Source organism: Anolis sagrei, chromosome 3, assembly GCF_037176765.1.
Source record: "Anolis sagrei isolate rAnoSag1 chromosome 3, rAnoSag1.mat, whole genome shotgun sequence".
NCBI classification, from domain to species: Eukaryota; Metazoa; Chordata; class Lepidosauria; order Squamata; family Dactyloidae; genus Anolis; species Anolis sagrei.
The window spans coordinates 89,513,280-89,540,754 of NC_090023.1; the positions used below are offsets into that span (position 1 = coordinate 89,513,280).

At 39.2% G+C, this 27,475-nt stretch overlaps 1 protein-coding gene across 2 annotated transcripts in view; it reads right to left on the reverse strand.

Annotated features, from left to right (window-relative positions):
* RAI2 (retinoic acid induced 2) overlaps nucleotides 1-27,090 on the reverse strand; it is a 43,940-nt gene extending 16,850 nt beyond the window's left edge. The window contains exons 1-2 of one of the 2 annotated variants that reach the window (XM_060770056.2): nucleotides 26,835-27,090; nucleotides 24,451-24,725 (exon numbers count right to left, since the gene is read on the reverse strand). The gene's annotated coding sequence lies outside the window, so the exon portion shown is untranslated. The remainder of the gene's footprint in view (nucleotides 1-24,450; nucleotides 24,726-26,834) is intronic. The other variant, XM_060770055.2, reaches the window with a different exon arrangement.
* Nucleotides 27,091-27,475: the final 385 nt, after the last annotated feature.

Below are 27,475 nucleotides of genomic sequence, written 5' to 3' on the forward strand. Positions count from 1 at the left end.
ATATCCTTCAGCCTCCACAGAGCTGAAGAGGGCCTCATGGACCACTGAGTCTAATCCTCCTACCCAATACAGGATTTCCAACTAAAGCATTTCCAGGAGGTAGCTTCCCCGCCTCTTTTTGAAGATGTTCAGAGGAGATCCCATCACCTTTCCAGGCAATTTACAAACCATGTTACTGTCAACATGTTTCTTTTAACATTCAGTTGAAATCTACTCCAGCATAACTTAAAGTAATTGGATCTGTTCATATCCTCTGGGGCAGCAGAGAAGAGCCTGTCCCTTCATCTTTGTGGCAGCCTTTGAGGTATTTAAGAAATTTAACCATGTCACCCCTCAATCTTCCCTTCACCAAACTGAACTTGTCCAGCTCCTTCATTCTTTCCCCTAATGATCCCTAGTTTGTACAGTAAAAAATGGATGATACTGGAGTTGCAGATCCACATCCTCTTGACCAGGGGTCCACAAAGTTTTTAAACAGAGGGCCAGGCCAGAGTCCCTCAAACTGTTGGAGGGCCGGATTATAATTTGGGAAAAAAAGAAATAATTCCTAGGCACACTGCACATATCTTATTTGTAGTGTAAAAAACACTTTAAAACAATACAATAATTAAAATGAGAAACAATGTTAACAAATATAAACTTATTAGTATTTCAGTGGGAAATGTGGCTGATGAGATAGGATTGTTGTTGTTGTTATGTACTTTCAAATCGTTAGGTTGATCCTAAGCGAGGGCCGGGTAAATGACCTTGGAGGGCCGCATCCGGCCCCCGGGCCTTAGTTTGAAGACCCCTGCTCTTGACAGTTAGAATAGTAGCAAAATGGTTAGTCATTGCATGAAAACAATCTCTTCATGACTCCCCAGAGGCCTTCAATAACATCATACACAAGAACCTTACATACCAGGCATGAGCAAACTTTGGCCCTCAAGGTGTTTTGGACTTCAACTCTTAGAAATCCTAGCCAGCTTACCGGCTGTTAGGAATTGTGGAAGTTGAAGTCCAAACCACCTGGAAGGCCGAAATCTGCCCATGCCAATTCAAAACTGAGATATAATTTATTCAAAAATGAAACCCTGCTCACCCATATTGACTTATTCACAAGTCACTGTAGCAGTGTACCTTATATTGCATTATTTTAAAAAGAACCATCCTCTTTTCTGAGCAGAAAGGTGAAAGGGAAGATTTTAGTCTTTCTGCATGTCTGGGTGGAGAAATGATAGCAGTGGTCAAAGTCTTAGCTACAGATAAGATTGCACTGTTAATTTGAAATTCTAATTTACAGTTCCCCAACATACCAATATCAATGATATCAATGACCATGTTAATATTGATATTATAGAATAAAATGATAGAATTGTAGGGTTCACATGCCAATGTGGAAATTTTTGCATAGGAATCCACACCACAGATCGTGGACAGATGGCCATCACATCATCTGAACAGGATTAATTGTAGTTGAGGAGCTGCATTAAAATTCGGCCTTAATTTAGATTTATCTGAACTAATCTGACATTAGTAAAAGGAGGTATGTTCCATGCTGAACTCACATGTCAACAATTTGATCTGTGACAGATCTATTCCTCTCAGAGTTAAAATAAAAAAGCCAAACAAGGTTTTTACCAGAAAGCATGTCAGTCCTATACTGTATTTCACCACAGAATGAGCACTTATGGACTCCACTGTTTCAGGACTATATTCATACTGATAAAATATTATGCTGACAAGTGATTTCATTAAGATTTAGACGCATGATCCACTGGCTCCTCTTTAAAATGACCCTTTTTTCTGTTAATTTATTCCAATCTTCACAAAGAAAAAAATACAAGAGCAAGTGAGGTAAAAAGAAAAATGTCAATTGTGACATAATTCAAACCCCAACAATTTACCAATCCATTTATTTGAGATAACACTACTCACTAAGATATTATCAGAGAATAAAAAATATATGTACTCTGAGAACTGACATGGGAAAGGTCACATTTTTCTATGTAATGCTTGTTATGAAGCTTGAGGGGACTCAGCCTCTTTCAAGGGCGCTATTCCTTCCAAGATCTCTCTCTCCCACCCCCATCCCTGTCAGTAATTATGGCCTGCTGAAAAGGGAAACTAGGGCAGATTAAACACCCTTTTCAGCTGCTGTCAGTTTACTTCCACCGATACACCAAATTACTCTGGTTTGTAAGTGTCAAATAAAGAGGTTTATTATTAAAAATTGTTTCCAAACCAGAAGGAAGTTTCAAGGCCAAATTTAACTGTTATGCTCCACTGCATCTCTGTACCCAATACTTGACAGCAATGCAATTATTTGTTCTCTTGCTAAAACCACACCATCAGGCAGATTAGCAATTTTCTGAATAAGAAACATCTACGAATCCTGTTGGTAACTGACATTTCATATTTGTTACACAATAACTCAGAGGTAGCATTTAGAAATCAGCAACATAAATCCCTGTATCTAAAGAAGAAAAACAGAAAGGAGTCACTTTTCTCTCTCATCTTCATCTTTCAACATCTCTTTCCTCTTTTTATAGCTAGGAGCCAGTAATGAAATATCAACTATTTTCTATTGGTAAACTAAACTATGGTTACCGATCCTGCAAATCACTGAAAGACCACAATTCTCAACTTTGGTTGGAATAGCAAGCACACAACATTTTACACGGTTGGACCTGCCACTGCTGCAAGAGAAATCTAGCAACTGCCCTGCAATTACTGGGACGTTTTTGTCACAAGAACACCAGGTTACAGAAGTCATATTACTGTGATCTGGAGATAATTACTTCCTGGCTTAAAGTACCAGCTGAATAAACCAGAAAGGAATAAGAGTGTGACAGTGGGGGTTTTTTAAGTCAGTAAGTGAAGATTACGTAACTGAGACCAGCTGTGATAAATACTAACTCCAACATATAAAGAAACAAGGGCAGATATCGACCTGCCACAGTCCCCAGATATGACGCTTCCCTTTTTGGCAAAAAGATTGCCTTTCGTTATTATAGAAATAAGTATCTTTCGATCAATTACACAATATGTGTTCTTTCCATCTGTTATGTTTCTCCTTCAGCAAAATTAAATTTAATTACAATGAAAACAAATTCACCAGAAACCTTTGATATGACAGGTTTAGGACTGCTGTGCTTCTTCTTGAAAAGCTCTATATCTTTATTGGTTTTAACATCCATAGCTGGATTTCCTGTAGCACACAGTTGCAGTACCGAAACACAAGCACAGAGTTCTGCCACACAAGTACCAGGATATAAAAACACATTGATATTCAAGATGATGTAATAAAATGGTGTCCCTTATATTAAATGGCAAAATCAAGGTTTTCTTTTTGGATTTTTTTTTAAATTCTAGATGTGGATGCATGGTAGAATCTGTGTATGCACAATTCACAGATACGAAGGGTGCTGGGAACAATTCTCAATATCTAGCATATCAAGCACATCTTCATATAAATCATTTCCTAAATTGACAGTTCTTTCATGCACAACGTTACAACTTGAATAAGATAGTTACACTAACATGTTTTATATATATAGATGGCAAAAGTTGATAGAGTTGGAAATACCTCACACCTGTGCATGGAAATAAATCTGTTTGTGCAACCATCATATGCATATAATGTACAATGATCTAATTTATGTTGCATTTCATATAAATGTTGCAACACAAAATATTTCCATCTTACTCTGTCTTTCCTCTCTCTCTCCTGCCCTGCAACTCAAAGTGGCCCACATATAAAACAAATATGCATATTTACTCAAGTCTAATGCACCATTGAATCTAATGTACACATCACTTTTCAAAACACTGAAACAGAAAAAAGTTTTTACCATATTTACTATATTTACCATATTACACAAATCTATGGCACATTTTTGGAAGAGCCAAAAACCCTTTAGAGTAGAATCTTTTCTTGTGGTATACAACCACAATGCATGGCAATTGTTTCAGTTGTTAGACTGAATAACCTGTTATCTCTGATCTGTTAGGAAAACAGAATTTTGTCAGTGCATAAAAATAGCAGTGCTTCAGAAGTGTTTTTCAATGCCCAAATATATATATATACTCTCCCATAAAACAACTTGTTTTATATCATATACCCAAGAAGATCTTGGATAAAAATAAGATATTTGGTTTTCTCACAACCTTCATGTGTTCAGCATACACAGTACAAAACTTATCAGTCCAGTTTCAGATGTTTGAGATAATTCTCTTCGCCATCAAAACAGCTATCAACAGGTCACATAGTCAAAAGGAGACAGAAGAAGAGAGCATGTGGTTTTGCAGCCCCTTTTTCAACTTCTCAGAAACCATAGAGTAAAGGAGACAGCATACCAGAACATACATACAGGAAACAGTAAACAACAGGATCATAGATTAACATTACTAGAGAAGGCTTGAAGAAGGTTGTCATTTCCAACATGCACCCTAATTGTGGGAAGGTAATTTAGTAAAAAAAAATGAGCATTAGAATCTATTAAATATGGTATTATCCAGTACAATTCCAAAACACATGACACTGAGATGGGCGAGATTGCAGATTTCTTTATTCACAGTTCCACAAATCTAGAAACCAAACATAGATTTTCTTCAAGACCTATGTTAAGCGCAGGCAACATTAGCCGCTCTGGGAGTCAGTTTCATTCTTCTAAGAACCTGGTGTCCTCCACTCCCACGCACACACACTGTTGCTGGAAGTGAAAATGAAAACACTAACTTATGCTTTAACATGTGGCATATGGGGAACATGTGGCTTGCTTTAAAGGACAGTTGCACATCTGGGAGGTTTCCAAGAACACAACTCTCCTTTAAAACAAAAAGTATGTTCCCTACTTGCTTTGTTTTACAAAAAAAACAAACAAACAACAGAGCTTTTATTTTTAACTGCTGACCTGCAAACTACATTCAGTGGTGACCACAAAACAGGGCACAAGAGAACACAGAGCCCATGACCTAGATCAACAAAAAGTCCAACACTGAGGAACTGCTTGGCAAGATTTCTTACACTGGGAGGTGTCCAGCATATTCCTAATTCTTTATGTTTACAAAAAGTATATACCATACAGGCTGGATAACATGCAGTGCTGCCTCTCAAGGCTGTTTTTGTAGTTCATGCTATGCATGATTCACTTAAAAAAAAATGTCACCATGCTGAGTTTCCTGCCATCTCTTTTTAATCTATAAAATAGTGACTTTGTGTAGTGAAGCAGTGAATCTAACACAGAAATATTATTCTTGTGCCTTGTTGCTCAGATCAACTAAGGGGTGTAGCTACACAATGCCAGCAAAATGAGGGTATTGCCTATCTCCAAATAACAATTATGCCATCCCCAAATACAATTATCTCCAAACTTTTTAGCAGCCAGAGAGCTAGACATTAAAAATAATCATCCCTGGAATTTATGCGTTTCTGTGTCCATACATTTCCTTAGGAACTTTGTCTGCCGCTATTTTGTATAACAAACTGCTTATAAGTGCTGCAATGAAATTCTGCATTACTGCAATGCTGGAAATGTGGGAAATGAAGGAAGATTTTTCATGGGGTGGGCAGCATTGAATGGCAATACCCTCATTTTGCTCTCCCACTCATAATTGCACTCAAGCTTATCTACTCAGGAATGACTGTTGTTGTCTCCACCACTTTCTGCTTCTGAAAAATAAAGTGCTCCCGGTGTCTATATCTGTGTTTAATCTCTTCTGATATTGCAGACTCTTCCAACCTTACAGACTATTTTCACCCTCATCTCACCACATGATGACTGTCCTGCAAGTTACTTTCCTATAATCCGCACATTCAACACAATCATTTGTTTCATTTGAAAATGTCCTGGGGTCAAGCAAGCCACCAAGTTTTTTGAGGGTCCAATGAACTGCCATCTCTTCTGGCATCAAGACTGCTACTCAGTTAATGCTTGGCTAACTCTATCCGACTGTCAACAACTCTGATAATTTAGGAACAGCATCCCAAATGCATATCCTCATCTCCCTTTAGCTGCTATGTCATAAAAAGGAAGGAAAATTTTGTGCATGATATGGTTATGGAATGAGAAGGACAATGATACTGAATAAGTTACTTTTTTGATGATGTATTCCAGAATCCTCCAGCCAGCATAGCAAATGGCTATGATGACTTACCATTTCTGGGAGATGCAATCATCATTTTCACAACGTTTGGTTTCAATACTGGCTTCATAAGATGCTTGTCAATGAAAGTACTCTAAAAAAATCCTGAGAGTGAAGTGGAAGAAGCAACAAAAGCAACAATGGTTTGCAACCTTTTTGTGAAAGACTAAAAAAAAATATATGTGAAAAAGGATTTTGAGCCAACATGCCTAGTTGTCAATTCAATGGCATTTAAGGCTAACATGTCAAGTCCATTATTAGATTTCACAACACCTTGTTTAAATACAAAAAAACCCAACTATATCCCTCACTCAATGGATAACATGGGAAAGGGGCAAAGTTCATAGAGTATGGAATATGATTTGGATTGTGTGATTTTAATTGATGTTTTAATGTTGATGTCTTAATTGTTGTGGATTTTAATGCATTTGTTTCTTTATCAATATGTACATGTGGCATCAAATTGTTGCCTTTGTAAGGCCACTCTGAGTCCCCTTCGCGATGCGAAGGGTGGGGTACAAGTGTGGTAAATAAATAGTCCTTGTCAAACCTTCCTATAAGCTATTTGTCCTGTCAGAGGAACAATGCAGATACTTCTAAGTCTTCTCTACTATATAATTATTTTGGAAAGGAGATAAATGAAATTAAGTGACCCAGAAAATGAAATTAAAAATCAATCTCGCATCTTTCAGCACTGCAGGTGATTCTACTCTGCATCTCTTACGTTACATTCAACTTGATTTTTCATTGATAAGCTGGGGCCAGGTGGGGATGCACAGCAGATCTGGATTCACTTCCTATTAAATGCAAGTGTGGATAGATGACATTGGTAAATTTCCCCCGGATACAAATGGTGACCTATGTAATCTTTAACAGGTTGTTCTTCTGAAGGCACATCTAGTTCTATGCTTTGGTACATATAATTGTGCGTAACTATTCATAACTAGAGCTGGCTCAGGATACAAGTCTAGCCAGGCAACAAAGAACACCAGAAACACCACGGAGGGAGGCACGGAACACTGGCCAAGTTACCTAAGCAACATGAACCTGTTCCCTCTAAGCATGCATCACTATGAACAATTATTGTTTCACAAATAGCAATACTCCCTAAACTGAAGAAAGCAATGGATAAAGGTGGGTTATATATCTGGGAGAAAAGTGAGGTATAAATCCAACAAATTAAAAAAAAACATTCATAGCAAAAAAACAGTATTTGCAAAAATTTGATAATCTATTATTACAAAATATAGACAGGAGAATAACATGTTGACATGCAAATGGCTCCAGAACCTGTGTTGGATTTATCCAGGGAAATATTGGTTAATTGTAACAGCTTCATTTTTGTTTTTTCATTGTTTCTGTCTTCAGCCCATACAAGCTATGGGCCTTCCACATAGACATATAACCCAGAATATCAAGGCAGGAAATCACACAATATCTACTTTGAACTGGAATATCTGGCAGTGTGGACTCAGATAACCTAGTTCAAAGCAGATATTGTGGGATTTCCTGCCTTGATATTCTGGATTATATGGCTGTGTGGAAGGACCCTATGCCTTCACACCTTCCATCTCTGTGAGAATCAACAATCCACCAAGTTTTAATTCATTACAGTTTCCAATTTGTCTCAACTAGGAAATAATTCTTATGAGCTAGATACTGAACCAACTTCAAACCCATGTCTAATATTTTTGCTTATTCCAAAATTTATAATCTTAGACCCATCTCACCGTCATATAATGCAGTTTGAAACTGCATTATATGGTTGGCATAGACTCATATAATGAAGTTTAATTGAATTGAACTGTATTAGGAAACTGCATGACATGTCAGGGTAGATGAGGCCTTAGTTTCCTGATGTTAGATTTGATAAGAAAAAATTGCTTGTTATATAGGCTTTAATGGTCACTTTTTTGAATTATTCAGTGTTATAATCATGAAGCTTGCTTTAACTTGAACAAAATGTATCATAGTTTTCTTGATGGCAGATGTTCAAAATTATTGATAAGACATTGGGTTTTAGTCCACCTTCTTTTCTGTGTAGCATAAAATTTGTCTTGCTATGGGAAAAAGGACAGATGAGATATAAGAAAGCATTAACCAAACAATCTTTTTACCTTGTCTCACTTGATTATTATCAGAAGCACTAACTAGCTCTCATCAAAGACAGATTTAAGCCTGTTTGAACAAACCAAATTCTTCCTCTGTTCCTTGCACTTTCTGGACAGCTTAGAAGAAAGTCTTCTTCAGTTTATCAGATGCACGCTTTGATAGCATTAACATAAGCATTTTTACACTGGGCAAGACTTGCTGTTCTCTGGTTTATGTTTCCTCACTGTTTAAATTAAAACATTTCCTTCTCAATTATTTTGCAGAACAGGCTGTGATCTGTACAGCTGCAGCCTGCTTGCTACATTTGGGAGCTTAAGTATAAACACTAGGGTTCTGCCCTCTTTTCTGGAAGTTCAGAAGCATCTCATAGTGAAATGAGAAAATAATAGTGAAAACAATAACCAACCATATGAAAGAGTGATATAATCAAATGATTTTGAAATATTGTTTTATGTATAACATACAGTTATCACCATGATAAATTTGATTATTTGACCATGAGCTGTTTTCTTTTTCTTTACATAGTTGAGTTTGTAAAACCTGACTTTTAAAGTGCCAATAAATTGAATTTGAAAAATCCCACATAGCAATTTACTGGACAAATTCTAGCCATTTCATTGTAATTTATTTTTACAAATTATCCTCTTTGTCAAATTATAAACTAATCTTATTTGCTGAAATGGATAGCTATTTAATGTAAAAGCAGGAAAATGTCTTACACAAATAGTCTACTTCTTATTCCATGTCTCTTCCCCAAAATGCATACCCAAGCATTTCTTCATTGTTCCACACCCAAAGAGCAAAACATGCTGGCTTCATGACTCAAAATGTTAAACAATATTCACAAAAGACCCAAAAATTGTATCATCAAAGACACTAGCAACCGTTACCTGCCATTCTCAAAAAATGAGCTTGATTACAAAATCGTCCTCCATTTTTATGAAGAGTCAGGCCCACTCCAACCCAACTCCCCACTGCAAGCTGTTTGAAAATGTAAATCCAATATATGTTAGCTGTGAATTTATTCTCTTTTTAAAAAGTGCTGATAAGGTTTTGCTGTTTCTCATTCTCTGTTTGGTTCATAAGTATACTGAAATGGAGGCTGAAGTTAATTAAATTGGGTTTCTTTGCATACAATAGACCAAACATGCTACAAACGTTTCAAAGATTTACTCATGAAGCCCCATGCAGAAGTTTCTCATTTTCTGATAGAGCAAAGATAAAATCTGAGGAACAACAAATTTGGGTCTAGGTTCCTTAATTTCTTGAAAGAAGGCAGCAAATATTCCCAAGTAAGTACGGAAGTGTTTGCTTTCCATGCTCTCCTACCTCATTGAGCTAAGTGTACAGGCATCTGTGTCTCACAGCTGTGCTCTTTTTGGAGAAATTGAGCTTTGCATTCTTTATCAAGGATCGGAAACTACCCCCCCCCCCCCCATATTTCCTTCTTTGGCTGTGTCCTATCCTACTATGACTTGCTGCCTCCCTTTAGAAAGAGATAAGCAGTCAAGAAGAAAGTTATGGCTGTACAGTATGAGGAAAAAGAGAAGTGCAAATGAAGTAACAGAAGTGGAGAAGGGGTTCCTACTTGATTTTCGTCTTTTCTCCTTAAGAGATATTTCCTGTATTTTTTTAAAAAGAGGATTGTTACTTCTCATCAATCTAAAAGTGACCCTTTCCTCCCCCCCCCCCCCCCCCCCCGCCACTTAAGGCTGTTAGGAATTGTGGGAGTCATTAGTACTTAGAAACATGCTGGCTATTTTCTTTGCAGCACTCATTTACACAACCAAAAACCTCTTGAAAGAGTGATATTGCGTATTTACTTTCTTTTTTTTTTATAAAGGAAAAGATATAGAAACTGTTACACTGAAGACCTGACATTGCATTGTATCCAACTGTGTTTAAAATACATGGTGATGCAGTTTGGCTCTAACAAATATTAGCTACTTAATGTATCAAATTAATTCAATAATGGAGTATTAAACATACAGGAGTTCTTTAGTTCCTGTTGTGTTTTTTTAAACAGTTCACTCTTGTTTTCTGAAGAGATTCTTTGTATCTACATGAGTTACAAGTGCTTCTCTTTCTCAAGCACCTTCCTGATGCCCAGAAAGGCTTTCTATTTCAAATACATAATTACAGTTTTAAGCCTTTGGCTATCATTTCTTAATACCTCCCTTGGCTTTCAATCTAAAAGTGTTAAAGTGCCTCCATTGATTTGTATTTCCCCATCTCATAGAAAGTGTCTGAATACCTTTTACTGCCTACAACACCATGCCACTTCCCAACCAGCAATGACATATGTGATTTTAATCTTTACACATCCATTTCAGATCTTCCTCCAAGTGATTCAATTACAATCCCCCCCCCCCCAAAAAAAATTCACTAACATATTCTTGAAGCCTTATCTAGTTACCAATTTTTTGCCAAAATTTTAATTAATCTTCTACCATATTTCTTGTACAAAGTTAGGGACAATAAAAAGGTAACATGATGAAGCAGCCTGCTACCCTCCAGATATTTTAGAAAATAACTCCTGTAAGTTACCTCAACTGGTGATACTGCTAAGCTATTTAACCTCAGCAGACTGAAAGCCAAAACCAATGTCACAACATCTGTTATACAACTCCAATATGCTGATGATAATGTGGTCTGTGCTCATTCAGAAGGTTTACATGCCACTCTAAACACCTTTGCAGAAGCATACGAGAAGCTCAGCCTCTCATTGAACATCAAGAAATCCAAGGTGCTCTTCCAGCAGGCACCAGCCAATTCCTCTGCTCTGCCAGAAAAACAGCTTAATGGTATAACATTAGAAAATGTTGACCATTTCTGCTACTTAGGCAGCCACCTTCCACAAAAGTCAACAATATCGCCTGAGCTCTGCAAATACAGCATTTTTCCGAATGAAGCAGAGAGTGTTTGAGAATCGGGACATTTGTAGGGCTATCAAGATGCTATTGTTCTCCCAACCCTGATATATGTCTGCAAAATGTGGACCATTTACAGACATCACACTCAACTTCTGGAACGATTCTATCAGCGTTGCCTCTGAAAAATCCTGCAAATCTTTTGGGAAGATAGGCAGACAAACATTAGCATGCTGGAAGAAGCAAAGGTCACCAACACTGAAATGATGATCCTCTGCCATCAACTCCGCTATATTGGTCATGTTGTCCAAATGCCGGATCACCATCTCCCAAAGCAGTTACTCTATTCCCAACTAAAGAACAGAAAATGGAAGGTTGGTGGACAGGAAAAGAGATTTAAAAACAGGATTAATCCAGCCTTAAAAATGGTCGTATAGACACTGAGAACTGGGAAGCCCTTGCCCTTGAGTGCTCTAACTGGAGGTCAGCTGTGACCAACAGTGCTGTGGAATTCAAAGAGGTATGAATGGATGGTGAAAGGGAGAAACACGTCAAGAAGAAGGCGTGTCAAGCAAACTCTGACTGGAACCATCTTCCATCTGGAAAGTGATGTCCTCACTGTGAAAGTACATGTGGGTCAAGAACAGGGCTCCAAAGTCACCCACTGACCCACTGCCCAGACCCTACACTTGGAAGACCATCTTACTCAGACATGAATGAGCGCCGATGATGATATTGCTAAGATTGCTGCTGGTATTGATTGAGTTTTGCAGTCCAAAATATCTGGAAGATAATTTATCCCCTACTATAATGGGTCTGAAGCTTCAATTCCATACAAGTTACCTTTAGGTTTCATTATATTGGATCACTATGGCCTGTATTTATCTAATCTGAAGCATCATGACATACAGTGGTCCCTTGGTATTCACTGTGGTTTTGTTTCAGAATACCAACTAAATACCAAAAATACATGGATGTTCAAGTACCTCATATAAAAAGGCATACTAAAATGCCTTAAATAAAATGGCAAATTTCAGATTTACTGTTTGTAGTTTTTAAAAAATATATATTTCAAGCCATGGATGGCTAAATCCATGAGTACAGAATCCATGGATAAAGAGGCCTGACTGTAATGCTAACAGATAACATATATAATCCATTTATGCTCAAATGAATGTTTACTTTAATAAGCATCAAGGTACCTCAATGGACTGTGTTCTCCACTGATGGGTGCATCAAGGTTAAATCTCCAGAATATTACAAACAATTCAGGCAAATGAACACTTTTAGGAGAGTCTAAAAGGAAGTAATAATGACTATCCCCTCCTGCTTGGTATATAGAAGGTGCCAGACTCAACCATAGACATTTCCAAATAGAACAATGATAAGTTTCCTGAACAAAGATGCCGAGAGTCACTGGACTCAACATCTGATAGAATATAAATGGGCCAACAGTCTGACTCAAAGTTACATGTATAAAACAATCACGTTTAAAATTGGGGTGGAATGAATTTTAATAAATGTAATATTAAAGTCAAGGTAAACATATGCCATATTGCTGATTTTCACAGGCCCTCCATGACCACTACTGGAGTGGAACCAAAAGGTCACAGAATATGCATTGAAGTAACATTCCTCTTGTTTTGAACACAGTGATGGGGTTAGGTGAAAATATAATTAAGTCTGTGCCCCAATATATGTGTACTTGGGAGAAAGTATCCACTGAGCAATGAATAATCTTTTTTTTTAAATCTATGGATGAAGAACCAAGTGACAGATTAAAACTCAATCCTAGAGCTCATGGCATTTCCAAAGGTGTTTTAGAAGGCTAGAAAGGCTCCTGCCAAATGGGCCAACTCCATATGGCAGTTTTTTTGTTTCCCTCTGAAAGCCTGTTTTGTACGAGTAGCAATTTGATTACCTTCACATAATTAGCAACAACAAAAACACGTGAATCACTTGAAATAAATAGAGTCTCAAGCTGTCTTCAGTTTTGGTATGTTTTGCAGACAAAAATCTTAATATATAAAGCCAATTAGTGAGATATTTCAAGACACATTTATAAGGCCATTCCATAATTATTTGTGGAAAAATAGAAATGGGTCAAGCAAGACAGCTCCCTTTAAAGAGATGTTTTAATGAATCTTATTTCTGACAGGTCTGAACATCTTCCCTTTTTATCCCAAAAGGAAGACACAGATTACTCCTTGAGATTTTAGATTTCCTGCTTATGCTTCTATAATGAGCTTTTGAGAATTGTCTTTCTACAGACACAAAATATGGCCTTGAATGGATAGACTGGGGCAAGAGGTTTTTTGGTGAAAGTTCATCAGAGCTGGAGCAACACAGTTATATATAGCAGCAGCAAACAGACTCCAGTATGTCATTTGAAAATGAACACATGTCTTGAAAGGATTGAAATAATATATAAAAGGAGTCTTTTCTTAATAGAGATCCAGAAAAAGCACACAGAACACATTCTACAGAAGCCATTTTAATTAACTTAAGTAAAGTGAAAAAATATTGTTTTAAATAAAAAATGAAATAAAACTAATTTTACACAAAGGATTAAAGCAGGGGACCTTTTCGCCTGCTAAAAACTATAGCTTATCAACAACTTTCATGCAATGATTTCACAAGAGGAACAAAAAGAAAGCTTAAAATGACCTTTGGTACTAAAATAACATTTATTGCCACACATGTGGGATGACATTACATTGTGGGAGGACATTACTAATGAGAGTACTAATGAGAGAACAGTCAAGCCTCAATAAAACATTTATAGCATTCCCACATTAAAACATAGATTGTTCGTTTTCATTGTTACCATTTTTCCTTTTCAGTCCTGCTTTTATGTTCCCAGTGTTGCAACCATTTTGTGTCTTTCTCTCTCTCTCCTGCAACTCTCAACTCATTCCTTTTTCCCAGCTTTCTAAGACACAGCTTCCTTCTTTTTAATATCAGCACTGATTGAGCTGTGTAAACTTTAATGTCAATTTTATCATTTTTTTAAAAAGAAGCCTAGTTCCCAAATATTTCTCTGTTGAAGCTAGGCTTACTTATTTTCTTCAAACACTCTCACATGAAAAGATGGATTAAAATTATTGGGCATTTTAATGACTCTGTTGCTGGCTTATTTTGCTTATTCATGGATGCATCTGAATCAGATTTCTGGACATAAACCAAAAAGCTGCCCTTGTTTACTAGGGCCAATTTCTGTTGGCATTAAGAACAGTTCTACCATGGGGAGAGCACCATGGGATGGAGGATCATAAACATGCAAGCTGCTGAATTAGTATGTCCACAGCAATGAATAATTCATATTAAACTGCTATGCAGATTCAGGATTGATTATTTCCACCCAGAGAAAGACTGCTTCTCCATCCCAAGATATGCAATGGAAAGACAGAGTGTACATGCATAGTTACAAGTTCCCAAAGAACTGCCAGTCTCTTTAAGGTGTTCTTTTCTGGTCCAAGAGCATGTTGCGAGCCACCAGTTTTCAAGACTCAGTCTGTTTGGCACCAGGATACTGCCTGAACAGACAGCTCCCTGAATAACATGGGCTAACTCTGCCAAGAGGAGACTGAGGAAAGAGCCATTGTTCATTGCTATAGCACATGCTTTGCATATTTCAGAAGCCAGATTTATTCTCTGGCATCTAAAAATCTCAGATAGCAAGGCCTCTGCAGCTGACAGCCAGTCTATACTGTGTGAGAATGACTAATAAGACCACGTAAGACACTGTTCCAAACATCAGTATTTATTACAGGACTTGACTATTCTAGGGTTGGAAACCATTCAAAAAACAGATGTTTTTGGACTGCAAGTCCTAGCAGTTCTAAAATGTATAGCTAATACTGAGGAATGCCAAGAATTGCAGTCCAAAAACATCTGGAAGGCTACATGATTCCTATGGATTACTCAATCTCCAATGTGAAGCCCTTTGAATGGAAGTCACAGTTTACAAGAAGAGAGCTGATGGAAGTGAGGAAAGCTGGTTATAAACTGCTATATGAAGAGGAAAACTAATTGAAAAAGAAGGGCACAAGGATGAGTATAAGGATGGCAGTGACTTGATCTGGGTTGTTCTATATGGCCATGTTCTAGAAGCATTCTCTCCTGATGTTTTGTCTGCATCTATGGCAGGCATCCTCAGAGGTTGCCTGCCATAAATGCAGGTGAAACATCAGGAGAGATGCCTGTCATAGATGCAGGTGAAACATCAGGAGAAAATGCTTCTAGAATATGGCCATATAGCCCAAAAAACCTACAATAACCCAGTGATTCTGGCCATGAAAGCCTTCGATAATACAATGACTTGATCTATTTGAACTAATATACTTGAACATCTAGACCAAAATCCAAGTGTTAGCTGCCATTAGAGTAGACCTATTGAATCAATGGAATTTACATAAATGTAGATTATCAAGTTTCCATTGCTTTAATGGGTTTCTTCTAGTTAAAACTAATAACTGGATCTAGGCCATGCATAATAGACTGAAACAGGTCTGCAAAGCCTATATCATGGTTTGATATAGGTCTGCAAAGCCTAGTTAAAGGAAATCACAGCCTATTACCTATCACAGCAGCAGTTCCAGTACAGAGGTAAAGGGAAGGAAGAAAATACCTTTATAATGGAAGATGAAGGCCATGAGTCCCTGAGATGGCATGCAATGTGCATCCCATCTCAAGGATGCACATTGCCCAATCTAGCTCTGTAACATCCCCCAGAAATCCTCAGCTGTACATTTAATTAAGACACGTGGTAGCTCCCTTGATAGCTATTAAAAAACAACAACTGTGTGTAGCAATGTCACACCAATGACGGGAATAAACAAACTGTTCAAAGATCAAGAAGTGGGAAGACACATGCCCTATTCATTTGTAAGCTACAAAATAAATCTGTTCTGTATTTGGATTTTACTACTATGTGCTTTAAAAATCTATGCAGGTCAAATATCATAAGGCCAAATGTCATACGTGATAAATAAAGTCTTTTCAAGTCATGAAGAGCAGCTATTAGATTTTTAAAAAGCAATCCAAGAAGGAATAGTAATCTCCTCCAGTTCTACTTTTGTGATACTTTCTGGCCAGCAGCACATAATCTCTTGTCTTTAAAGCCTAAATATCAATTCTTCAGGAGTTAAACTATCAATACATTAATGGCATTAGGGCAATTACCCAATGGTTAGGGAGGTATTAAATGCAGCCTCCACTTATATATTTTAAAATTTTCATTCTGCAATTTTTTTCATTAAAATGGCAAACTTCTTCTGAGAAGATGTATGAGTTCTGTACTTTAATTTGACCCCTCGTGCTTAATTCTATATGCCCTAAAGCATTAGCCACATGCTGAGCTGGAGATTGCTGCTGCAATATATAGCCAATGGCCATGGCAGAGATGTTTGCATAATTCAGATGTCTTGCTTACTGCCCCTGATTCACTTCTCCGAGCCATATGGAGAATTTTATTAAACAGCCCACAAGAATGATAGCCAATTCCGTTTGGGGAGAAAATTATTTTATTACCACCTGATATGACAGCCCATGCTTAAGCATGATAACGGAAGTCCGTCCATGAAAGCAAACCATGGGGAACCTTAGAGACTATCTCTATTCATCTTCCTTCCCCAAAAACACATCTCTAATCAAAAGAACAAGTCAAATACATTGGAATAAGGATGCTGAGAATTTCAAGAAACCATATTAATAGTTCTCAACCAATATGAAAACATTTGAAATAAAGTGTAAATCAAAGGTTTATGGTGCATAATAAATTTATGAAATGCATACTGTTTGTCATTAGGTGAAAACCCTATCTGCCTGATATGTTCCTCCCTTCTGTTTTTTTTTAAAATCCATATTCCTTCTCAGCACTTTGACCTTGCTATGACCTCTGGAAAACTGAGTGACTCTTCTCCTGATGACATCTGTGGAGCTTTGCCATTTCAAGCAAAGTTCCACATTGATTGGCTGCCATACCACCCCTTACTCTTGTTTCAAATCCCCCACAGCTGGAGAAGAAGTCTACCCTAAGATTAGCACTTACGTTCCTTTAAACGGTTAATGCTTTGCCCAAGTTTTCAGGAGAAGAGCAAAGCAAAATTTTTGTAATGAAAAATACTGGCATAAGAATCTCAGTTAAATTTCAGACAGAATAATATAACTAATAATTCAAACATTGCTCAGCAAAAAACCCAGGATTTACCTATGTGCAGCGAAGTATCTGCTTTATTAAATTATGAAAATATGATCATCTGAAACAACAGTGTATTTACACTGCATATTTACTGCAGTTTGCTCACACTAATATTCATAATTCATGGAATCATGGCATCTCTACTTTGGAAACAGGCCAAGCCTCTCTTAGTGGTCCCCTCAATCAATATCATGAGGGCTCCTCATCAGAGAATACTCAGGACGTCATGAAACTACAAATCTCAAGATCTCATAAGATAAAACTAAACTGGTAGCAAAGTCTTATAACTGTGTGGTGTATAGATTTCCTAATTTGGCATATTTCTTTCCCCTTCTTCTTTCAATATTGCTGAAGCAGTAAATTGTACGTTGTAGACGTATACGGTAGGAGACAAGTTGAGTGGGAAGGGGCCCTGATTTTCTCAGAATGCTTGGTCAATGTAATTTATTTAATTTACTTAAGATATTTCTAAATTGATTCACAACCCACAGGGGCTCCTGAAATGGTAAAAAATAAGAACAAATAAAAACAATTAAAGTGTTAGAAATATACAAACACTTTAAAAACAGATTACAAAAATCTCTAAAAAATTAAAAGACTAGATATAAAATACATTTTTTAAAAAAGTTCAAGCAGAACAATCTCAAACATTAAATACCAAGCAGATCAATACTGTTTTGGCTGCCTGTCAGAAAATTAAAAAAAAAAATGGAGCCAGCTTAGTTTCCTTGGATTGCGAGTTTTATAGAAGGGATGCTGCTTCAGAGAAAGTCCTGCCTAACTTCATGAGATATTAGAACATGCAACCTGAGAAATTACTCTAGAAATGTACCTCTTGCAATGCATCAGAAGATACTGAAATTTGGCCTGAAACTGCACACAGACTCAGCAATATCACTATTTGTTGTTTATTCATTGAGTCACTTCTGACTCTTCATGACCTCATGGTCCAGATCATGCCAGAGCTCCTTGTCACCATGATATCACCATAGTATTACCAAAACTCTTGAAGTACAGAAGCAGGTTTCAAACCCAACAGACCACCAGTTAATGCTAAACAGTAGCCATAATAGTAGTAGAAAGCAATAAAAATGTAAGGTTGAATCATTCTTTACATTCCATAGAAATAAATGTTCATCACCATTGCCCCCGGTGGTATAATGGGTTAAACCCTTGTGCCGGCAGGACTGAAGACTGACAGGTCAGGGGTTCGAATCTGGGGAGAGCGTGGATGAGCTCCTTCTGTCAGCTTCAGCTCCCCATGCAGGGACATGAGAGAAGCCTCCCACAAGGATGGTAAAACATCAAAAAACATCCAGGTGTCTCCTGGGAAACATCCTTGCAGACAGCCAATTCTTTTACACCAGAAGTGACTTGCAGTTTCTCAAGTCACTCCTGACATGAAAATAAAAACCCATGGCAATAAACAAATAAGAGTCATTAATAATTAAACAGAAGGAAAGTTCCTAAAAATGGTTTTCATCTAGATTTCTTCAATATAAAGTAGGGAAGAATTCTGTGGCACATGGATTATATAAATAGGTAAAATGTTAGTCTTTATAATGCAATAAAACCCTTTATTTCTGTAATAGATTAACATAGCTACCTGCTATCTTTTCCTTAATCCTTTAGCATATTCTAAAATAGCGGTTTTCTATGAGACCTACAAAAATGCCTTCACTGCTATTCTACAGAGGTGGTTAATGGCGGCACATTGTAGCTTGGTCAAGAACTAATATGATACATAGCTAAACGAGCCAATTTTTAAGATTTACTCAACATAAAAATCAATACACAAGTCATTTGTTAATTCTATAGTCCCTACAAGACGATATAACTACTCCCACTTTGCTTCTCTTGTTTCTTGTTTAGTTATTGCTCTGGAAAACTATTTTAGCTATAATTGTGTAGAACTTGCAAAAAAGTATAAAGCTAAAACACCTTACATCTTAAGAGCGTGTCCACATGCATATCCTCCTGGTTTCCACTGCCTACCAGTAAGAAGGAAACCCCACTGAATTCCACGGGACGTGAATCTCATTTGCCTCTCTATTTCATGAATGTTATCACTGCAAGTTTTCTGAAATAATATTCAAAATGTGGTAAATGTCAAAACACGCCTTTGTTCGAAGATTTCAGTTTCTGAGTAGCAACCATTGCACAATTGCCACTTATTCTGGGCAGAAAATTATTTGATCACACTGAGGGCAATACACATGATCTCCAACGCTATTACTGCCCCATCTCAATCATACTTAATGAGACCATGCCCTGCGGTAGATTTGTCCAATATCCTTTCACATTTCTTTCAAGAAACAATGAAGGCAAGCCTTTACTTCTTCCTGTCTTTATGCATCCTTATTGAGATAGAAGGTTTGGCACTAGAGGAATAATATAATTTATGACTTCCTGGAATGGACAAAACTTGAAGAACCTCTTTTAGCATATTTCTAAAAGAATTACTACTATATCATGGAGTTATTTTGCATCTGTTTATTTCATTTTCTGTTATTTTATGTATTTTATTTTGATGTTATTATCTGATGTTTGTATTTTATTTTATTTTGTTGTACTGTAATTCTGGGCTTGGTCTCATGTTTTTGAATTGCTAGGTTGGCAGAAGCTGAGGCTAACAGCGGGAGCTCATGCTGCTCCTCAGATTTGAACCTGCAACCTTTTGTCTAGCAAGTTCAGCAGCTCAGCGGTTTAACCCACTGCACCATCAGGGCCTCCTTATGATTCTACTAAAACCTCTCAAATCTCAGAGGACTAATGCCACAGAAGACTCACACAGAAAATAAACTCTGAGTGCATCTGCAGAATAGAACTAATGCAGTTTGACACACTATAACAGATATGGCTCAATGTTATGGAATCCTGGGAATTGTAGTTTGGTCAGCCACCAGCACTCTTTAGTAGAGAAAATGAAACTTTGTTAAACTACACCTCCCATGATGTTGGACTTACTCAGGAGTATAGTTCTTGGAAGACAGATTGATTTGTGAGTAAAATTGGGTAAAACTGAATAAAATGTGAGCAAAATTGAACTATGTTGGGGAAGACAGGAAGGCAGGGTCAAGGTGGAGTGGAGCTAAGCAGCCGCAGGAGAAAGATGTTCAAAATCCCACATACGTTTTGAAATAATCAGGTGGAATGTCTGGCTGTCAGCACCTAGCCTTTTTCTTTTTTTAAAAAAGAGCATGCATCAACACCTCTCCATGTGTGCATGTACCTGCTCTTGACAAGTCACTCACATGATTTATGCAAAAGTAATTGAGGTTAAATTACTTGCCACCTATAAATCTTTACATCTGATTCCAACTTTGCAACCTAGAAGTGACTGAAGCAAACAAAGCCATATGTCACTTAACAACACTTTGCCAGCTGGGCCTAATTAGGGTCATTTTTATATTCATGAGAAATTTTGGTCCACTATCCCTGGGTCTTTCATCTTGGATGAATGCCCTGCCATTCTTTATGACATCAGCAACCTATCGACTAGCAACATGGTCTGCTTTTAAAGGGAGAGAGTGTGTGCTACATTTAATGTATCCTTCTTGTTCTTTCAAAGCAAAAGAAAGTGACATGTTACATATCTGACCTTTTAAAAACTAAATGTCCTGGTCAGACACAATGCGAGACCATATATGAATGAACTTAAGCTTAAGGATTATGCATACATCCACAATGGAAGAGCGGCTTAGGGTATGTTTAGCCTTGAGAAGAGAAGGTTAACAGAGGATATGATAACCATATTTAAATATTTGAAAGTATGTCATACTGAAGAGAGAACAAGCTTGAATGTATTTTAATCATGTTGTTGTGTTAGTAATTTTAATTGAATTCATTTTAATTGTATTTTGTATGTTTTGAGGTACAATCTAGGTGCCATTTGTAAGCCGCCTTGAGTCCTGCTCGGGGTAGAGAAAAAGTGGGATATAAATAAGGTAAATAAATGGGATATAAATAAGATAAATAACTAAGTAAATGCTGCTCCAGAGATTAAGACACAGAGTGGTTTCGAACTTCAGGAAAAAAGATTCTACTTAAGAAGTTCCTGACAGTAAGAGCTGCTTGAGAATGGAATTTGTGGTCTGGAGTTTTCTGAACAGAGGCTGGATGGCTATCTGTTGGGGGTGCTTTGATTGTCTATTCCTGCATGCGAGGGAGTTTGACGGATCGCCCTTGTGGTCTCTTCCAAGTCTATGGCTATACGATTCTACCCTCAACCCTTTTATGCATGACAGAAGGTAGCATCTCTCTTCCACTGTCAATAAAGCACAGCACACCATTACATGTCAGCTTAGGAAACTGTAGTTTTTTGATGCCACTGCTGTTGTGTGCCTTCAAGTAATTTCTCACCTATTCTAGTTAAGATTTAACCCAGTTCCTTTGAACTAACCATATCTAAAACATGTTCCCTTAGCTGAGAAATAAGGGGAAAGTATAGTGGATATAAGATGCATAGAACGGTGGATAATAAAGGACAAAGATCATGTGAACAGAGGTTTACTGTTGTTTGTTCATCTAAAGCAAAATCCAGAAAATGTTAGTGGCAAGCAGGGCGGGAAAGCAACACACTTTGAACTGTTACTTCTAGCAGCTGAGAACAGGAAAGGAAGACTCCATTATCTCCCATCTCTGATCAGAGATAACAGGGGGAATGCTCATTATCATCACCGTTGAGCGCTCTAAGGCTCTAAGAGCATCGGATACCCTTTCTGAGAAAGGGGAGGGCAAAAGAAACTAGATTCTCTGAAGGCTAATCTTGAGCAGATTGATCTAATATTTGTCTCAATCATGTCTGAGAAAAAAAAAGCATAATACTGCATCTCATTAATGAACAACTACATTTGACCAATTTTTATTCATGCTAAATTTATATTTCACTTCCATCTAGTAAACACAAATGGCAGGTCTACTGTTTTAACCCATTTGTATAATCTGCGGGACAGGGTGAAATCCCATCATTATCCCCAGCTTCTGCCAACCTAGCAGTTCAAAACATTCAAATATGAGTAGATCAATAAGTATCACTTCAGAGGGAAGGTAACGGCGCTCCATGAAGTCGTGCTGGCCACATGACCTAGGAGGTGTCTACGGACAACACCGGCTCTTTGGTTTAGCAATGGAGATGAGCACCAACCCCCAGAGTCAGACACGATTACTTAATTTCAAGGGGAAACCTTTATTATAATCCTCTAATCTGAATATTTATCACTTTAAAATCCACTTTATGAACCACTATGCCTCTCAAAGTTCACACTCCTGAAACACACTTTTAACTATTTTGTGAAATCATAAAGCTTTGCCTTTTGTTGCTTGGCAAATATTTCTTCATGTTTATTTTTAACTGGCCGTAATACCTAGATTTGGCTGTCTCAGTGAAGCCCCTAGTGGAGGCCTGCACTTATCACAGACAACACTATAAAACAGAGGCAATAATTAACAAAATATCAAGGGCATTAGAGGGGAAAAGATAGAAAGTGGCTTTTCCTCCCAAATTAATCCAGTAGAAAGCTTTTCCTCACATTATACTTTTCTGGATCCAATATGATTGCCAATCTCTCCCCTCATACAAACCACCAAAATTTTCATTTCATGGGAAAAGAGTAAGCCCCTATCAACACACCTGACATTCCAACTCAAAACAAACATCTTTCTTTAAAAGAAATGCCTGAAGGAAGAATTGAAAATAGGACCATACCATTCATCAGCAGTAGATGGTTTCATAATGAGAGAGGAAGGAAACCCAGAGGTTAACTGGAAGACTGTCCAAAAATAGTCTCCCTTCTTAAAAGAGTACCTAAAGGTAAAGGTTTCCCCTTGACATTAAGCCTAGTTGACTCTGGGGGGTGGTGCTCATCTCTATTTCTAAGCTGAAGAGCCCCACCATTGTCTGTAGACACCTCCATGGTCATGTGGCCATCATGACTGCATGGAGCTCCGTTACCTTCCTGCTGAAGCGGTACCAATTGGTCTACCCACATTTACATGTTTTTGAACTGCTCGATTGGCAGAAGCTGGGGCTAACACTGGGAGCTCACCCCACTCCCCAAATTCGAACCACCAACCTTTCAGTCAGCAAGTTCAGCAGTTTAACTCGCTGTGCCCCTTCAAAGAGTATTTGTTATTTATTTATCTGGAAAAATCAAGTAATATAAAGTAATATAAAATAACAGCACATGAATGAGCAAGGGGTAGGTTAATAAAACATGATCAGATCCGTGTTTATATTTCTACAGTGTACAGTTAACAAAGTAGCATGTCTGTCAGTAAGAAATCTTCATGGAAATACTTATGCACAATCCAGCAATCAGGATGAGAGTACATTTTCAAAACAAGAGACACCAACAGTAAAACAAAAACAGAAATATGCTATACAGCAGCCATTACTCTGGATTAGGCACCCAATGTTACAAGCACAATTTTGCTTACAGTTACGATTTTGTCTAAATCCCCAAGCCTGTGACCTGCAACTACTTCCCCAAATTAAGCTCTGTAAGAAGTTTAGCCGAGGAAGGTCTATCCGCCCATAAATCTGCACTTGACCCTTGTCCCTGTCGTCCTTCATCGTTTACACACCACGTCACCCCTGTCCAAAACCCACTCCTGGGACCTCTGCAATTGAAGCACAAAGCAGCAGCTGTTTGGCAACAGTTCTAACCCTAAACAGCACATGCAATGAGATTTCATTTCACTAAACACACAGACCTCCTCCAGTGCAGAGTGAAACAATGGCCTCTCTTTTATTGGGGGACACACACAGATATTAGGGGCAAAATGGACTTGATGACAAATGCTTATGTTAAAACTCAAACAAATCTAAAAGACAGATAATAAATAGATGCTGGAATATGCTTGCATATTGCAGATAGATATAGAGCAGGCATGGGCAAACGTGGGACCTCCAAGTGTTTTGGACTTCAACTCCCACAATTCCTAACAGTCTCAGGCCCCTTCCTTTTCCCCCTCAGCCGCATAAGCAGCTGAAGGGGGAAAGGAAGGGGCCTGAGACTGTTAGGAATTTTGGGAGTTGAAGTCCAAACACCCAGAGGGTCCGTTTGCCCAGGCTTGAAATAGAGAGATTGAAAGAATTAATGGGATTGCCATAAACTAATAGGTAACTTGAAGGCTCACCTTGAGGTATGATGATTGGGAGCAAGATAGGATAAAAATAAAGAAAATAAATATAATCTTGACTGTTCAAGGCTTGTTCTCCTGCCTTCCTCCTCCGCCTCCAAGGCTGCACAGTTCTTCGTGTTTCCTCTTTATTTTCTCTGATATTTCCTCACAACAATGGTTAGAATGAATCCACTTTAATTTTGGTTTCTGTCTCCTGCAGAATTTTGGGGTTTGTATTTATTTCAGGGATTTATATCCCATTCTCCTCATCTCCAAAAAGGGACTCAGGACTGCTTATAACAGGCAGCCATTAGATGCCAAAAAAACAAACAAAAACAAAACAAAAAACCCCCATTAAAACACAGTTACAATTAACACAATTAAAATAATTATAAACAATAAATTGAAAACAGTTTGCAGTTTAGTGAAGCTATTAAAGGCTCCTCTGTAAACTACAAATGCCAGAATTCTGCAGGAGGCAGCAACCAGATTTAAAGTGGATTCAATCTCTATTGCAGGCCCTCCAGCTGTTTGGGCCTTCAACTCCCAGAATTCCTGACAATTGAACAAGCTCGTTAGGGCTTCTGGCAGTTAGAGGCCCAAACAGCTGGAAGGCCACAGTTTGAGGATACCTGCTCTAGTGAGATGAGGTTGGCAGAAGGAGAGAATGATGCTTGCAAGGCTCAGCAACACACACAGATGTTACAGGGCTGCAACAGAAAGTGGATGCTGTGCAAGACCCCTATGGCATAAGTACAAGTTGAATATCCTTTATCTGACCAGAAATGTTTGGGAGTTTGGAATATTTGTATTTGCACATCATACATGAGATATCTAGGAGATGGGAACCAATCTAACAATGCAATTCATTGATGTGACGTTGAAGGCTTTCATGGCTGGAATCACTGGGTTACTGTGAGTTTTCCGGGCTGTGTGGCCATGTTCCAGAAGCATTCTCTCCTGACATTTATTCTTCCCACCCTGGACATTATTCCACAGATATATAAACCCCACTTGCCTAGTTTCCAACAAACCTCACAACCTCTGAGGATGCCTGCCATGGATGTGAGCAAAACACCAGGAGAGAATGCTTCTGAAACATGGCCATACAGCCTGGAAAACTCACAGCAACCCTGGGTGCTTCCACACAGCCCTATATCTCAGAATATCAAGGCAGAAAATCCCACAATATCTGCTTTGAGCTGGGTTATCTGAGCCTACACTCAGATAATGTGGAATGTGGTCATTCCACAGATATATAAACCACTTTTCCTAGTTCCAATAGACCTCACTACCTCTGAGGACGCTTGCCATAGATGCAGGCGAAACGTCAGGAGAGAATGCCTCTAGACCATGGCCATATAGTCCGAAAAAACCTACAACAACCCAGTGATTCCGGCCATGGAAGCCTTCGACAATACAATGTGGGATTTTCTGCCTTGATATTCTGGGATATAGGGCTGTGTGGAAAGGACCCCTGTCTTGCCAAGTTTTTTGCCTCTAGCAATTGTGCCAACTTCAGGGCCAACCCTGGAAAGCGGTTTGTACCCTTCATAGCGCAATGCTCCCCTTCACAGGGCTGAAGCATCCCTGGGAAGCCTCCATCCCTGCCTCCTCCTCCTCCTCCTCCTCCTCCTCCTCCTCCTCCTCCTCTGTGCAGCCAAACCTATCAGCTGGGAAAATGGATGCTAGACACACACCGCGCTGCCTTGGAGCTTCATCATGGGGACAAACTGGAGAGCAGATAAACCTTAGAGGACCCATCAGCTGGCAAAATGGATGCTAGGCACACACAGCCGTCTGGGAGCCTCATCATGGGGACAACCTGGAGAGCACATAAGCCTTAGAGAGAGAGACCCCACCTTCTGTCCTTTCCCCTCTTCATCCTGGGTGATTGTGCAGTGATTGTACAGGAGGGACACGGCTTCCCTTCTCACTCTGGGTCTGGTAGGATTCCCTCTCTCCTTAAAAAATATGGAGTGGATGTTTTCCCTGTGTATCTCCCCCTCCCACACACAAATATTCCTGACTAAGCATCCTCGGGGAGAGGCAGAGGAGGCAGAGATGGAGGCGAGGCCAGGGGCAGGAGGAGGAGGAGGCGGCGGCGGCGGAGGAGGAGCGCACCTGAGGGCCAGCACCTGAGCGGCTCTCCTCCCGAGGCCTGGAGCAACCTGCTGTCCGAGGCCTCGCCTCCCTTCCAGGTCCAGCCCCGCCTCAGTCCCAGAGGAGGCCACCAAGCCCCCGCTTCCCTCCCCCTTCCGCTCTCCTCTCCTCCTCCCTCCAAAGGCAGGCGACAGGGCCAAGGAAGGAAGGAAGGAAGGAGGGGGCACCCTGCTGCTCCTGCTTGGCCACCAAACCCCGCTTCCCAGCCCAGAGCGCGCTTCCCTTCCCCTTTTTACCTCAGTCCCCCCTTTTTTGGCGCCCGGCGTTGCTTTAGCTGCGCTTCATGGAAACCAACAGCAATGGACCAGCCGCTTCTTCTTCCTCTTCCTCCCCTTTTGCAGCTCTCTCGCCTTCTGTATCCCTGTCAGGCTCTCCAAGGGATATAAGGCGCTATGTCTTTGCCCTGCCCTTAATCCCGCGCTTGACGTCTAGCGCCTGGGTAGACCTGGGCTGACTGACTGACTGTCTCTCTCTCTCTCTCTCAAAGGAGGAGGAGGATGTGGAGGAGGGGGGGTCGGGGGGATGGGGCGGGGCCCTCGAGAGACCCCGCCCCCAATTGGAGCGGCGAAAGCGCATGCCCGCCAGGCAGCCACTGGCAGAGAGACGGGTCTGGCACGCGCCACCGACTCCGGCGCGCGGCGGCGCAAACAGCAAGCCATCTCCTCCTCCTCCTCCTCTTCCTCTTCTTCCCCAGGCGCAGATGGGATTGGAGTGCAAAGGGCGTCCCTTCAGGATGGAGAAAAGGGAGCCAGTCGCAAGGATTTCTGTCCCAGGGTTAAGGGCTGCATGGTATTGAAATCCACAAAAAGCATATGGACAATTTCAACAGAAAGGAGGGAACCATGAAAAGGAACAAAATCTGGCTACCAGCATTTTA